The sequence below is a fragment of the Heterodontus francisci genome, chromosome 19, assembly GCF_036365525.1.
Source record: "Heterodontus francisci isolate sHetFra1 chromosome 19, sHetFra1.hap1, whole genome shotgun sequence".
Lineage (NCBI taxonomy): Eukaryota > Metazoa > Chordata > Chondrichthyes > Heterodontiformes > Heterodontidae > Heterodontus > Heterodontus francisci.
Genome location: NC_090389.1, coordinates 25,899,004 through 25,916,235, shown reverse-complemented (window position 1 = coordinate 25,916,235; position 17,232 = coordinate 25,899,004).

Sequence of the window (17,232 nt, the reverse complement as noted above, 5' to 3'; positions counted from 1 at the left end):
CAGAGATAGGGAGGAGCAAGCATGGAGGGACTTGAAAACAAGCATGAGAATTTTTAAATGGAGGTGTTGCTGGACCAGCAGCCAATGTAGATCAGCAAGCATGGGAATGATGGGTGAACAGAACCTGGTGTGAGTTAGAATATGGGCAGCGGAGTTCTGGATAAGCTTAAGTTTACAGGTGATGTTAGATGGGAAGGCCAGCCAGGAAAGCATTGGGATAGTCAAGTCTTGTGGTAACAATGGAATGGGTGAGTGTTTCAGCAGCAGATGAGCTTAGGCAAGGGCAGAGATAGGTGATATTACAAAGATGGAAGCAGGCAGTCTTGATGCTGGAGCGGGTATAGAACGAAGGTCAGGTCAAGGTCAAATTAGCCAAGGTTTTGAACAGTCTGGTTCAGCCTCAGCTTGTAACCATGGAAAGAGATGCAGTTAATGCCTAGGGAATGGAATTAGTGGTGGCATGGTAACCAATAGAATTGGAGAATAGACTCTCATTAAAAGTTATTATTGTTGTGTTGATTGGATTCTTTAATAAAAAAGAGCTGAAAAGATCTCTGGTTAAAAATGGAAGTGTGGATTACAGGTAGAAGTATGGACATAAATGATGAAAACACTAAAGAAGACTATGGCTTCAAGACCTGTTGAAACTATAAGAATATCACCAATGAAGTGACGTCAACCAGGATTGAATAATGCAGATTCTTACAGATTGATAAACTGGAATTTTTGTGGATCACCTTAGAGGATCCAGGAAAAATGTCACCATTTGTTTTTCTTAGAAACATCACCTGTAGACATGCATATCCCTTGGCAAATTAAACAAGCTAGAGTGTCCAAGAGTATAGATGTCAGAAGGAAGGATATTCAAAGTTCTAATCATGATATCTGAACAAGCAGATGGGAAACTAATGCTGCTGAATTCGAGGTACTGGAGATATACTAATAGCCTTCTGATTTCAGACAAATTGATTAAATTTCACTTTGACTTTCATATTCACTTGGGCAATTGAGAAAATGAAACTGACATTGATCAGATACTACTTTCTTGAACACAATTTGTGCCTCAGGAATGCAAATGGTACAACATGTGATTGTGTGACAGATATGCAAAGACTTGAGAGTCTTGCCATGTTATTGCACCACCAGTACAAATAGAATGGCTTACTTTGAATGACACCCTTCTGCACCACCCCCCCCCCCCACCCGACACCTAACCCAAACCCCCCTTTTTCTGTTAGAATTCCCTCCTTGGTCTTCAGTTCCCTAGCGACTGACTTCATCCCTCTCCCTGACAACTGTCTGAGGCTGAACCAGGCCATTTGCAACCTTATTGTCATATTTGATCCCAAAATTAATTTCCAACAAAACATCTGTATCATTATTAGGACTATCCATTTCCCCCTCTGTAACATTGCCTGACTCTGCCCCTGCCTCAGCTTACTTGCTGCTGAAACCCACATTCATTCTTTTTCTACCTCCAGACTTGCCTATTCTAACACAATCCTGACTGGTCTCCCATGTTCTACCTTTCGTCAACCTGAGGTCATCCAAATTCTGCTGCCTGTGTCCTAACTCACGCCAAATCCCATTCACCTAGCGCTGACATACATTGGCTCATGGTTAAGCAACACCTTGATTTTAAAATTCTCGTGCTTGTCTCCAAATCCCTCCATAGCTTCCCCCTCCCTATCTCTACTTTGCTCCAGCCCTGCAACTCTCCAATTCTAGTCTCTTGAGTATCTCCGATTTTGTTCATTCCACCGTTGGCGCCCATGTCTTAAGCTGCAAATCCCTCCTGAAACCTCTCTGCCTCTCTTCCTTTTTTTCCTCCTATAAGGTGCTCCTTAAAACCTACCTCTTTGACCGAGCTTTTGATCATCTGCCCTAATATCTCCTTATGCAGCTCGATGTCAATTTTTTGTTTGCTAATGCTCCTATGAAGCACCTTGGGTGCTATCTAAAAACAAGTTATTGCTGTTGAAAGGACAAGTCCTGAGAGTGTGAATTGGAAATAGTTGGTAAAACTTGCTGTCTAAAATATATGATAACTGGAGAAGATGGGGGGAGAGCAAACCTTAAACTGAAGTGGTCACTTACCAAGGAAATTAATTTATATCCTTTCAACAACTGGCTTGGGAAAACATCTGTTCATGTCGCTTAGAAGATGTTTGTTCAGCATTTTTGGTCAAAACCCTATCTCTCTGTTGAAGCAAATAAAATTTTATCAGAAGTAATATACACAGCAAGCACAACAGCATGAATTTTGAAAACAAAATCACAGAGAGATGGACATTGATGCCACAAGATTGTATCCCATCTGTTCAGGTTTTCAGAAGAATAATGCAAATTATTTCTAAACACATTCCCCCCTCTTTATGTTGGCTGAACCTATTTGGACTTTTGGTAAAGTCAAAGATAGTCCTGCTAGGTTTAACATTAGCCTGTAAATATGTGTTCCTGGAACTTCCACAGACAATCTCCCATGGTCTGTCATTGGAGGAAACTCCGTAGAAATGGCTGAAATGCCTGACTCTCAATAGCAAATGGCTGCCAAAGTTATTGCAGACAATCAGAAGAACCATCGCAATAATGCTATGGTGGACTGTATTAAGGATCTTAAGTATATCAAACAGAACCTGGAAGAGCATTGCTTGCATTCTCCAGTGTGTCTTATCAAAATGTTATAAAATACTAGCACTCGAGTGACTGAGAGATGGAAACAGAAAAATAAAGTGAACAATCCAATTGAAGGAGTCTTTTTAATGAATAAAATAAGCAATAAATCAACAAAGTGATTGATGACAACGCTACGTCATCAGGATGCGCCGCGGTGCGCACATGCGCACACGGTCTCAGGCCCTCTGCGCATGCGCTGCGGTCCGGCTTGCCAGGACCAGTTTGCGCATGCGCAGACGACGTCATCGCGTAACGTCATCTTCCTCGGGGAACACGCCATGTTGGCCTTTGCGCATGCGCAAACTGGTCCTGGCAATCCGGACCGCAGCGCATGCGCAGATGACCGGAGCCCGTGTGCGTCAATCTTCCGAAAGCTTCGGCGCGAGTTTTTGAAAATGGAAGGAGGAGAGGTTTCGTCGGGCATTTTATCTCAATTATTTAGTCATTTTGGACATTTGCTTCATTTTTATTAGACAGAGGAGATTGTTCCAAGGTAAGTTGCTCTGAAAATACATTTCAAGGGAGGGAAGGGAAGGGAAGGGAAGGGAAGGGAAGGAGGGCAGGAGGGAGGGAGGGAAGGGGAGGGAGGGGAGGGAAGGGGAGGGGAGGGATGGGGAGGGAAGGGGAGGGGAGGGAGGGGAAGGGAGGGAAGGGAAGGGAGGGGAGGGAAGGGAGGAGAGAAGGCAGGAAGGGAGGAGAGAAGGGGGGAAGGGAGGAGAGAAGGGGGGGAGGGAAGGGAGAGAGGAGGGAAGGGAGGGAAGGAAGGGAGGAGGGAAGGGGGGAAGAAGGAAGGAGGGAAGGTAGGGGGGAAGGGAGGGAGGGACGGGGGGTGAAGGGAGGGACAGGGGGGGGGGGGGGAGGGAGGGAGCAGCGGAGCGGAAGGGGAGTGCCTTTTTCTGTGCATGCGCCATAAACACAAGGACTGGCTGACGAGATGGAGCCAATTAATTTGCCCAACAGTTGCCCGGAAGCACCTTCGGATGGAGGTGGCCACGCGCTGGACATCAGTCGCGTGCCACAATCCATGGATCCTGAGCGTTTCACACCCTGGCCTAATGATCTGATGGACCATACATACGCCTGCCTGTTCAAAGCTCCACTTCCCCCACCTGCGGTACCCTCTCCTTGCTGTTCAGTTACACAGTCACCTGTTCCTGCACCCATCCAAGCAGTGCACGTGGACACACAGCCACATGTTTCCCCATCCGCCCTTGAAACAACCATGCAGAGCCTTGTGAGACTCCGCAATTGCCAGCTGCTGCCTGTCAAGCAGAGAAGGCGTCCAAAGGGGTCAAGCACTTGGGGAACATTCAGCAAGAAGAGACTGAGCACTAAAAGAAACAAGCATGCCGTGTCCAGTGGTAGCACAAATGTGAATGCTCTTGCTGCGTACACAACTGGTGAGGTGGGAGTGCAGCCACACCATTCTCCATCCTCAGTGTTGCTTTAAGGCAAAGGTAGATAAGAGTGAAAGAAATGGAAGATGATGCTGATAGTAGTAGGCAGGATTAAATGGGAATGGATGGGAAGACGCACGAGTAGCATAACCACTAGCAGGGAACAGCTGGGCTAAATGGCCTGCTTTATGTTCATAGTCCAAAAGAAATGTGCTTCTTTTTCCAGCACCCTCACATCATTCATGTTTTCCCTGAGAGCAGCATTGAACCATCACGAGATAGGGGCAGTTACATCATCCTGACTCCTACAGCTGAGGTGGGTACTAAGTGATTCATTGGCCTATACTGCAGAGCATAAAGCATGCGCAACAGTAATTTCATTGGAGGGAGGGAAGCTCTGACACTGATTTGCTTTTCTTCTTTTCATGTAAAACATGCCGTCGAGAAAACAATCCTCGAGACTTACGGTCAGCATTCAAGCAACGAAGGCAACTGGATCATGCTGCGGAGCTCATCACGATGTGGAAAGGAACATTGCATTTATGGATGAATTGGGAATGCACGTTGGGATGCGCTTGGGGAACATTCACCAAGAATAGACTGAGCTCAGACTCTTATGACTTTGCCTTCTTCACAGGGACAATACAGTAGTGGAATAGAGAGCCAAGCGTTCATTCACCACAAGGCTCTCCAGGAACAATCTCTTTAGCTGTGCATAGCAGAGACTCGGCCTGTCTGTCTAACGGGAATGCTGGACACAACACTCATGTATCCATGCACAGCAGTTCCTCGGATACTTAATGAACTTAATAAAACTTTTCAATAATTAAACCCAGAATTGTTGAGGTTTTGTTTTGCATGCTATTTCCCCGACTTTGCAACTGCACTTCAGATATTCAACTATGGTGGAGGGGTGGAGGTAGGGGGGTAAAGGAGGGGTGGAGGTAGGGCGGTAAAGGAGGGGTGGAGGTAGGGGGGTAAAGGGGGGGTGGGTGAAGAGGGGAAGGGGTGGGTGAAGAGGGGGAGGGGTGGGGAGAGTGGGGAGAGGGAGCATGCAAAATGCAGGGACCAGACAGTTGCAATGCCTGAAGTACTGTGGAGAAGTAGAGAAAGCAACTGGGTAGGGGAGAAAGCAACTGGATTGGGCATCCGCAGCTGGAGGGAATGGCTGAATGGAGAGGGCCGGAAGCGAGAGGCCGTAGAGAGCCACGGGGAGCGAGCGTGCGAAGACCTTGGTGTCACCGGGTCCAGGGACTGGCCAGTAAGTCTTTTGCTGTTGTGTTTATAGCGCATGCACAGAAAAAGGCACTCCTCTTCCGTTCTGCTGCTCCCCCCCCCACTCTCTCCCCTTCTCCCCCACCCCACTCTCTCCCCTTCCTCCCTCTCCCTCCCCTCCTCCCTCTCCCCCCCCACTTCCCCCAGCTCTCCCCCTCCCTCCTTCCCCCCTCTTTCTCTCCCCCTCCCTCCTTCCCCCCTCCCTCCCTCTCCCTCTTTCTCCCCCCCTCCCTCTCCCTCTTTCTCCCCCCTCCCTCTCCCTCTTCCCCCCTCCCTCTCCCTCTCCCTCTCCCCCCTCTCCCTCTTTCTCCCCCCTCCCCCTCCCTCTTTCCCCCCTCCCTCTTTCTCCCCCCTCCCTCTTTCTCCCCCCTCCCTCTTCCCCCCTCCTCTTTCTCCCCCTCCCTCTTTCTCCCCCCCTCCCTCTCTCTCTTTCTCTCCCCCTCCCTCTCCCTCTTTCTCCCCCCTCTTTCTCCCCCCCTCCCTCTCCCTCTTTCTCCCCCCCTCCCTCTCCCTCTTTCTCCCCCCCTCCCTCTCCCTCTTTCTCACCTCCCTCCCTCTCCCTCTTTCTCCCCTCCCCTCCCTCTCCCTCTTTCTCCCCCCTCCTTCCTCTCCCTCTTTCTCCCCCCTCCTTCCTCTCCCTCTTTCTCCCCCCTTCCCTCTCCCTCTCCCCCCCTCCCTCTCCCCCCCTCCCTCTCCCTCTTTCTCCCCTCCCCCCCCAACCGGCACCGCTACAGCTGGTCTCCCCGCGCTGCTCTCCCCGGCCCGCTCCACTCTCTCACTCCGGCCATTGTATTCTGCCACGTGTTTGTTAGGTTTCATCTCTGTGATTTTCTTGAACAGCGCCATCTTTAGTCCTGGCAGCTGCTACAGTCGCAGGTTGTGACGTTTTCGTGGCACATGCTGTATCTGCGCATGTGCCAAAACAGCGCCACCTACCGATCGCATTGTCAACAATTGCGGTCATAAATCAATTGGTTAAATGAATAAAGTTGATTACAACATAATCCATTAGAAGATTTAAATAAGTGGATTTTCGGTTTCCATTCCTCTTTTCCTAATCTTTGTACAATGATAAGATATGGTTATCCATATACAATATTTATTAATTGGATTGTGAGATACCAGTGTGAAATCAGGCAATTGCAGTTTTCATTTGAAAGAGAAAAACTTCATAAATAAAAAAGTTGTCTGAATATAAGAGATCTGAGCAATAATCAATCTTTGGGCCTCCTTATCTCGAGAGACAATAGATATGCGCCTGGAGGTGGTCAGTGGTTTGTGAAGCAGCGCCTGGAGTGGCTATAAAGGCCAATTCTAGAGTGACAGGCTCTTCCACAGGTGCTGCAGAGAAATTTGTAAGTCGGGGCTGTTGCACAGTTGGCTCGCCCCTTGCGCCTCTGTCTTTTTTCCTGCCAACGACTAAGTCTCTTCGACTCGCCACATTTTAGCCCTGTCGTTATGGCTGCCCGCCAGCTCTGGCGAACGCTGGCAACTGACTCCCACGACTTGTGATCAATGTCACAGGACTTCATGTCGCGTTTGCAGACGTCTTTAAAGCGGAGACACGGACGGCCGATGGGTCTGATACCAGTGGCGAGCTCGCTGTGCAATGTGTCTTTGGGATCCTGCCATCTTCCATGCGGCTCACATGGCCAAGCCATCTCAAGCGCCGCTGACTCAGTAGTGTGTATAAGCTGGGGATGTTGGCCGCCTCGAGGACTTCTGTGTTGGAGATACGGTCCTGCCACCTGATGCCAAGTATTCTCCGGAGGCAGCGAAGATGGAATGAATTGAGACGTCGCTCTTGGCTGACATATGTTGTCCAGGCCTCGCTGCCATAGAGCAAGGTACTGAGGACACAGGCCTGATACACTCGGACGTTTGTGTTCCGTGTCAGTGCGCCATTTTCCCACACTCTCTTGGCCAGTCTGGACATAGCAATGGAAGCCTTAACCATGCGCTTGTTGATTTCTGCATTTTTCTGAGCAATAACACCCATACAAAATGTTGTTATTTACCAAGTCTGCTTGTTACCCTTTGTTACCCTTGATAAAGTGATTAAAGGGGAAGAAAGCGTGAAAAAATTAGAGTTTTTTTCATGTGTTTGAAAAAGCTGCTTTGTTGTACCCTCTCTGCTGTCATTGAACTACAATCCAGGATAGGAGTGGTCAAATCTGAGGCGTAACTGAGGTTTACTGTTACGGACAAGTAGGAAAGTTCACAGACCTGAACGTTAACTCTGCTTCTCTCTCCACAGATGCTGCCTGACCTGCTGAGTTTCCCCAGGACTTTCTGCTTTGCTGCAACATACTTACCCTGCTGTGTCCCAGTGTCCTGTGAAGTTGTGATCCTCTTCTTCCACTCAAGTGTTACATTGCTTCTTGTAGGCATGCCGTACCTGGGTGAATAATCTTAATTTTGCACATCCAGGACATGAGCCTTGAATGTATCATAAAAGGCAAATACACAACAGAAATAAAACCATAATTGAATAATATTCACATACTATGGGCTTCTAATCATCCGACTGTGAAAAGCTGCAGACTAATATTCATTTGGAATCTGTTCATTTCTCTGCTAACTGTAATGTGAAAAGACATGTAACTGCCATTAAACGATCTTTGTAAAAAAAAAGGAAAATATGTTCATATTCTAGCTGCATTGCCAACTAAAAATATTACACCAATAACTATGATCAGCTGCTGCAGAAGTGTAATAGTCGATGTGTAATAGTTGAAAAAACATGACAACAGCACAGATTTCCTCACTAGTTTGGTTTGCATTGGTTTTCAAACGTGTGCTGTAACCTTGCAGCCAGAAGTTACACAATGGAGTCACCTTTGCATTTAAAGGACCACACCAAAAGCCGAGGATGGCAGAGGGGTGCTCTAGGGTGGCCCCACAGTTCATTGAAGCCCCCCTGGTCACTTTCCTCCAGGCTGTGTGGGCAAGGCGGGAGGTCCTTTTCACCAGCGATGGTAAGAAGAGGCCCTCCCACCTGAACAAGGCAGCCTGGCTGGAGATGGCAGAGGAGGTAAATAGCCGCGGGGCCATCGGCATCAAAGGGTCCAATGCCGGAAGGGGATGGTCAATCACTCCCCCAGCCTGCCAGGGCCCTCTAGGCCTTGTGCACACAGGGTACGAGTGCCAAAGTCATCCACAGACAAAGGGCAATCATATCAGCAGCCTTCCTACAGTCAGGCTGCTAGCGCAGAAGTGGCACCACTTAGGAGCATCCACAAGCATTTCCAAAAAGCATTGCTGCACAAATGGTCTGCATGAGTGACACAACAATGTAGAAAGGCCGAAAACAATATCTTCTTTGCTAGCATGTGCGTTGTTTTTACTGTGTGAATGAAGTGTGCCAGCATGTACCAATCGTGGCCTTTATGGAATAACATCATTGCCATGCCAGTATCATTCATGTGTGTCTCCACTAATGCAGTAATATGGACAATGGTTTTGTATTCTGCTGCCAGTAATGGTGGATGCAAAGATGTCGCAGATGCGGACTGCTGCACAACAGGTGAATAAGGATGCTGTGTGGTTTACAGAGCCCACGGTAGTTCCTATGGCGTGGAGAAATCTTGATTAATGAGGTGCTGCCGTGCATCCCTTGCTCACTGCTCGACCTGCATGAGGACATGGATGCTCTCTGTATTCCCATGTGCCTTTCCTTCTGTAAGTCCTCAGCATCCTCAACGTCTGAGGATGAATCCTGCTCACGTCTCTCCTCATCCTGCAAGGCCTCCCTTGCATACTCTATTGAGTATGTAGTTGCATAGAGTACAGAAAACAGCAACGATGCGAGTTACTGTTTCCGGCTCGTACTTCAGGGAACCACCCAATCTATCCAGACAGCGGAATGAATTTTCAGCCTACCGACCGCCTGCTCAATGGTGGGTCTTGTAGCTCTGTGGCTGGCGTTGATCTCTCCTCTGCAGCAGTCCTGGGGTGTCTCACTGGTGTCAGGAGCCATGTATGCAAGGGGTAGCCTTTGTCTCCAAGAAGCCACCCCTTCATCTGAGTCATTTCAGTGAACAGCAACGGCAGCTGGGACTGGCACATGATGAAGGCATCATGGCAGTTGCCTGGAAAGTGGGCACAGATTTGCATGGATCTTTTCTGGTGATCACGTACGAGCTGCACATTGATTGAGTGGAAGCCCTTAAGGTTTACATAGGCAGCTGGTCGTCTGACGGGAGCCTTGATGGCCACATGGGTGCAATCTATGACCCCTTGCACCTGTGGGAATACCATGATGGAGCCGAAAATGGCGGCCCTCTCGGCTTGGCTTTCAGGATCCATCGTGAAACTGATAGTCATCAGCCCTCCGGAACAGGGCATCGGTGACCTTCTCTGATGCAGCGGTGCATTGCTAACTGTGTGACCCCACAATGGTCTCTGGTGGGCCCCTGAAATAATGCAGAGGTGTAAAAGGTGCTGTCACTTTGAGGGCCGCAGGCATAGGATGACCTCTGAAGCCCCTCGGCTGCAGATCATCATTCAGCAGGGCACAGAGATGTGTCACCGCCTCTCTCGACATCTGCAGTCGCATCTGACACTGGCGCTCTGACATCTGCAGGTATGTTATGTGTGACCTGTAGATGCGCGGCAATCTGTAGTGATGAGTGCTCCTTGGGTGCTGCTGCTCACGACTGGAGGCCTCTATGTGTGCTGCAACTGCCTGTTGGTTTTGCCTGCAGCGCATATGGATCCTCTCAAGAAGCGCATTGTAGCCTATCCCTACTACTGATCTGGAAGTTTACTCTAGGTATCAATGCCTCAAGGCTACCAAATTATTGTTCATACAAAGCACGTTTATTCAGCGTTTCCAAATTTTATCTTCAACAGAGATTATACTCACGTGTCCACGTTAACTAGGTTAATTAGGTTCATCCAAGAGTTGGAACGGAGCAGATGATCAGTCCTCCCCTTCCGATTCTCCAAGTAGTTGATTAGACTACTTAGTCCTGAGCTAGCTAGCCAGCACTTCCAAGCACGTTTTCGTATACCCTGTTTCGTGCATGCTACCTGCATGCGGCACAGTGGCGCAGTGGTTAGCACCGCAGCCTCACAGCTCCAGGGACCCGGGTTCGATTCCGGGTACTGCCTGTGTGGAGTTTGCAAGTTCTCCCTGTGTCTGCGTGGGTTTTCTCTGGGTGCTCCGGTTTCCTCCCACAAGCCAAAAGACTTGCAGGTTGATAGGTAAACTGGCCATTATAAATTGTCACTAGTATAGGTAGGGAAATATAGGGACAGGTGGGGATGTTTGGTAGGAATATGGGATTAGTGTAAGATTAGTATAAATGGGTGGTTGATGTTCGGCACAGACTCGGTGGGCCGAAGGGCCTGTTTCAGTGCTGTATCTCTAATCTAATCAATCTAATCATGATCAGCTCGGGATGGGCCTGACCTGACTACCCAATGTACAGTGATTGGTTGGTCAGCTGTTGCTAACACCGCAGGTTCGCCATGTCAGCCACAGTTGGTCAAACTTTCACCAGTTTTGACATCTGTTGATTTTGGTATCTTCATCCCTCAAGTTACGACCACATTGCATAGCTAGTTCTCTGTTCTCCAGTCCTTGTCTGATAACAAGGCATCACCTCACTCCACCAACCCCCGGTCTCCAAGCAATCATCCCACATGGCACATCTGTTACAAATTTAGCTGTAGTTTAGACATGTCTTAATGACCACCTTGCAGGTTTCACCACATTCACTTCCCCTTTGGCAATACTGTTACATCACATTGCTATCTCATCACATATCCTACATCGCTGCTGTGGACTTGTTTACCACTTATAGCCACACACACTACTTCCCCATGTACCAGTACATACAGTTCACGGGTTGGATGGTGGTCGCTTACAGCATCAATGAATATAGGGTGAACCATCCCCATATTCAAGTTGCAATTCTCGGTTCTTTCAATTCTTCGAAGGTTCCTGGCAGGGCAGAGATTGATGTTGACTGGTACTGCATGACCACATAAAGATTGTACAAGCTGCATCAGTTGGCCCACCAGAAATAAAAGCCTTACACACCTACCGTCTCTGGTACTCACCCCACATACAGGGTGACGCGAGTGTCATTGCTCCTTCATTAACAGAGGCAATCAATGGCACAGAGCTGCCAAACATTATAGAGGGTGGAATCACAGTGGCTCCCTACTCGCCTGCAGAGTGAGACCCCTGTAATTGCCCTCCTCCCTCCTCTCTTCCAGTATGAAGAATGAGACTCCTGAATACCCCCTCCCCGCCTCCCTACATGTTTTCAAAGTGAGACCCCTGTAATCCCCCCTCCCTCCTCTCTTCCAGTATGCAGAGTGAGACCCCTTAAATCCCCCTTTCCTCCTCCATTCCAGCATGCAGAGTGAGACCCCTGTAATTACCCCCTCCTCCCTTCCAGTATGCAGAGTGAGACCCCTGTAATCTCCCCCTCTTACCGTCCAGTATGCAGTGACCCCTGAACATTCCCCCTCCCTCCTCCCTACATATCTGCAGAGTGAGACCTCTGTAATTCCCCTCCCCCTTCCAGTATGCAGAGTGAGACCTCTGTAATCACCCCCACCCTTCCAGTATGCAGAGTGAACCCTGAACATTCCCCCTCCCTCCTCCCTACATATCTGCAGAGTGAGACCTCTGTAATTCCCACCCTCCCACTTCCAGTATGCAGAGTGAGACCTCTGTAATCACCCCCACCCTTCCAGTATGTAGAGTGAGACCCCTGAACATCCCCCTTCTCTCCTCCCTACATGTTTGCAAACTGAGACCCTGTAATCGCCCCCTCCCTCCTCCCTTCCAGTATGTAGAGTGAGACCCCTGAATATCTGGACTTACCTTCACTGGTGAAAACTTCTGCCTCTGATGACCGGTCGGCTTTTCTGTTTATGAATGGGATGGCACATGACGGCCGTCCGTTCAATGTAAAATGCGGAAGTGTGCAGCGAGAGGTAAGTACCGTTTTGAATATGGTCATTGGGGTGCCGCCACCAAGTGGCGGGAGGGCTGCACCAATGTCCCCCCACCACCGGTAATATGCGGCAGGCCCTCGTACACCTCTATTCAGGCTTTTGCATCATCTGTCACCCCTGTGCTCACTGACCTTCACTGGCTCCCCGTCCATCAACATCTCAATTTAAAAAAACCTCATTCTTGTTTTCAAATCCCTCCATGGCCTTACACATCCCAATCTGTGTCGCTTCCTCCAACCCCGCAACCCTCCAAGATGTCTGCACTCCTCCAATTCTGGGCTCTTGCGCATCCCCCAATTTTAATTTCTCCACCATTGATATTGATATCATTCTTGTTAAGTGCCTTGTGACGCTTTACTACATTAAATGCACCATATAGACATAAACTGTTGTTGTGGAGGCTTATAAATTAGCAGCTGATGATTTACGATTGTTGTGTGACTCAAATTGCTATGATCATGACTGAAAAAAATCACAGTAATCTTTCCTCTTCCTACAGTGTCATTCCAAACACTTGAGGAGAAGGGATATATCTGACATTACAAGTAGGTCCAATTCCCTCATTACCAGAATAGCAACTTGTACAGATTCCCAAAACAGGAACAGTAATGAAAGTTACATTTAATTCCAACAGTGATTTATTGCATTTTTGTTCATTATTCTGCAATAATTATTTCAGAGCAGAATGCTGTTTAACTGAAAAGTGTTTGTGGTTTAATTTCTGTCTGGTATATTTGTTTCAATTAAAAATGAAAGAAAGCACTTCTCAGAGGTGCCCAGTTTAATTTTAATCCATGCTATATTTATTCACTTACTGACATCAATAGTTGCTTTTAGTTTAAACTCAGTTTGATAATGATGCTTTTGTACTTTGGGACAGTAAAACCGAGCCATTCTATTTTTATCTTTTATATAGTAATTTTGTTCCAAGGACTTCATGGACACAGGTTAATTTCCGATTAACCATCACATACATTATTTTGTTTAATATTATTATCAAACCTGTTTGAGGTCAAACCTTTTGGGAAATTCATGATTATCAGCCACATTGTCTGTTGTCAGTATGGGAGGGGGGGGCATTCAAAGTATTAGGCTGCATCAAAACCTCTGTACCTGAGGTTTTTCAAATATCTCTGCAAAAATAACATGACATTAGTGTCACTGGGCAAATATTATGCAAAGATTGGTATAAAAGAGAGTCATTTAGCCCAATGTATTTGAACTGATATTCAAGATCTCAGCACAGTCAAAGCCACTAGAAAGGATAAAGAGGAATGTGCCCCAGCCCAAATTATTTACACATATTATGGCCCCATGTTCTTCCCAACTAAATCTCTGAATTGCCTTTGATTCCTCCCAATTCCTTATATGTGTTTGTGCCTTTAACCTTTGTACTCTTAATACATGGTTGTGTTGTTGGCCCTCACAGCTGAAAGTCATTTCTATGCAGTCATTCCTGGCCTTCAAACATAAACATTTTTCTTCTTATGAACCCTGCAGAAAATCTTTATTTTGCTATTGCCTTCTGGATGGTGTGCTTAATGTATGTTTGAACTGTATTCTGTTCTCCCTGTGTATATAGCATCTGCATCCCAAAGGAGAAGTGATTGACCAAAGTAAGTCTTATTTGAACTGTGCTGTGCTGTTGTCAGATGACAACTTGAGTACTGAGTTTTGTTCTGGTCATGAAGCCCTAGAGTTGATTTAGAGAAGATCCATGACATTGATCTCTAGTGTCAGGGGACTGAGCTATGAGGATTAACTGGAGAAACCTGAGCTTTTCCATCCTGAAAGGGAGGACTTCACAGTTATAAAAGAAAGTAAATGGTATAGAAAAAGTGACTCCTAAACATTACATTCGAATAACCGTGATGGTAGGACAAGGAAGTACAAGTACACAAGGGTGAAAGAAAAACTGAGGACTGATACCAGGAAGTCATTCACACAACAGGGTAGCTGCTGGCTTTGTGTGATAAAGAAAATGGGTAAAAGCGAGTTGGCAGCCTGTTTTACACATCTCCCAATTAGTATTTCCACAGTAAATTGAAATAGAAAATTGCAAGAGATGTAAGGCAGGCTGCCAACTCACTATCACACAACAGGTAGAATGAACTTCTGGGTAATGAAGAGCAAAACCCTGGAATTATCTGTTAGCGAGCGAGGTGTTGTGATGGGGTTTGGAGCAACTTTACTTTCTTTTTCAATGGCTACATTGGAGTGGCTGAACATTCTTACTCAATAAGCTCTATTTTGCAAACTGAACCCTGGCTTCCCATGATGTTGCTCTTAAACTGTCCACTAATGGATAGTGCTTAAACACTTCAAGAAACACACACAAAGAAATCTGCTCTTTCTTTTAATGCTGTGTAATATTTAAGAGTGCACATTGAAAATGGGAAGCCGGTCCTTTACTGAGTTTAATAGTTGACTACTTATACAATGCTCTGCACAAAATATGTTCTGTCACAGGTCAGACAAATTTGGCCTCAGCTTAACTAAATCACAGTCCAGGGTCTCATCATTAATTGAATGAGTTATTCAGTTAGTCACAATCGCCTCCCACTGGCCTCTGTCCTGGAAAGATTAATGTACTTCCGCTGTTAGCAGCTTAAGGTTGGAATTTAACAATTCACAGCCAAATTTGTGGAAAAGGAGTCTAGACTTTTACTGTCAGATTAATAATCCAATGATTAAGCAAACATAGCAATGTTCAGACACATGCAGCTATTTACAATGTGATGAGTTATTCCCAGTTTGGAATTCTGCCTCTTTGTATAACGTTTACTTTGGCTATTTCCGCAGATCACTCGGGCATTTTCTATACTGATGATGCTTAACCCAACCTCTTGTGTGTGCCAGAAAATACACAGTAAAATGAATTTTAGAAAAAGGCTGTCAACCCTATGTACAACAGTAAAACTCAGGGATGTAGCTTCAAAATGGCCATGTGTCGTATTTGGCTAAATTAAAAATGAAAATCATGCCTCTGCACATTACCCCTGTTGCTCCAGCCCCCGTTCCTTAACAGATGAGTTGTCATCCCTGAATAACCATTTGCCAGGCCAAATTGGAATGAATTACAAGTCACTTTGAAGTCTTCTGTTAAAAGGTTCAATAAAAGATTACCAAGAGGGTTGAAATACCAAGGGGGTGAAATTGGTCTTCATCAATAGTGCAAAAACAGTGATGGCGAATCGCAGCCTTGAAACCAGTGAAGAAGAAAATCGGGTGTGTTGTAAAATAAGCTGCCAATTTGTATTCTCCCACATTGGGCTACAACCAAAGACCAACTTCACCCCCCAAATGCTCTATTAAATGAAGTGGTGAATATTGGTGAGAGGTAGCTCAGCTCAGAAAATGCTTTATAACCACTTGTGAATGTCCAGTGGTGAGTCAAAGGATAGCTGGTGACATATCTTCAGGTATCTCATCCTCGCCACAAGTTGATGTACAATTTACACATTAATAATGGCAAAGGCCATTAAACGCAACAAAATATGGGCCATTATTTCCAGTTCTACTTATGTTTTAAGATATTGCCTAATTGGCCTGAGGCTCACAGCTTCACATAACATTCCCGCATCAGTTCTTCATTAATTAGACAGCATATTTTTATAAAGCAGAGCCTTTATTTTTTTCCTAAAAGGGCAGAGAACTATATAAGGTGACCATTAAATGCAGGACATGTAAATGAAAAACACTATTTAGGAGGACAGCAATTTAAAAATATGTTTGACTCACCAGTAATTACAGATCTTATTTCTGGATATGTACCTTGATCAGCTAAATTATATGAATCATACATACCTCACCCACCCAGGCAAAGCCTTTTGTGTACAGTTTGTTAACTATATCAACTCAGATAATATTTTACAAATTTAGAAGAAGATTAATAATATAATAACCTTCCTCCCCAGAGTCAGTTCTTTTGCATCGCTCACCAGGCAAATTTTGGTTTCCCCATCCTGAAAGGTAAAAACGGACTTGACATCCCCCGACCCAATTCCCCACAAACAATCCCACTAACCCACTACCGTTAGGGTGCAGCCAATGCCACCAGGAATTCAGAGGCCACCTAGGGAGGAGAAGAGAAGGCAGGGAGGAGGCATTTAGAATATCTTCCCTCCAGACGGCCTACTCAGACTCAGTTTCCCATGGGACAACTTCCCTTTAACACCCATGGCTCAACTATTCCCCACCTCACAATCCATTGGGGATACCTTATTACAGTGTCCCCTTGGTCAAGATCCTAACAAAAGCCACCAACAATAACTTTTCCATGGCATCTTTATCCAAAACACATCCACTTATACAGAAATTCCCTTAGTGCTCGCCTTCCATGTGCCTTTGCCTGTCCTATTGTTCCTATGCAGTGCTACCTCAGTGGCTGTAGCATCGCTGGTGGAAGGCTGTTAACTTTCAGTGGGGAGATGGCAGATAGACTTGGAGGTGACATCGAGCAGCTCTGGGCCTTGAATACACAAATTCACACTGCAGCATCTCGGTTTGAATTGCAGCAGGGGCTGGCTGGCTGAGAGTCAACAGCAAGGGTACTGGTAGAGTGGCAGTGGTTATTCTTTCATGGGATATGAGTATCACTAGCAAGAGCAGCATTTGTTGCCCATCCTTAATTGCCCTTGAGAAAGTGGTGGTGAGCTGCCTTCTTGAACCGCTGCAGTTCTTGGGGTGCGGGTACACCAACAGTGCTATTAGGAAGGGAGTTCCAGGATTTTGACCCAGCGACAGTGAAAGAACGGCGAATTATTTCCAAGTCAGGATGGTGTGTGACTTGGAGGGGAACTTGCAAGTGGTGTGTTCCCATGTGTCTACTGTCCTTATCCCTCTAGGTGGTAGATGTTGCAGGTTTGAAGGAGCTGTCGAAGGAGGCTTGGTGAGTTGCTGCAGT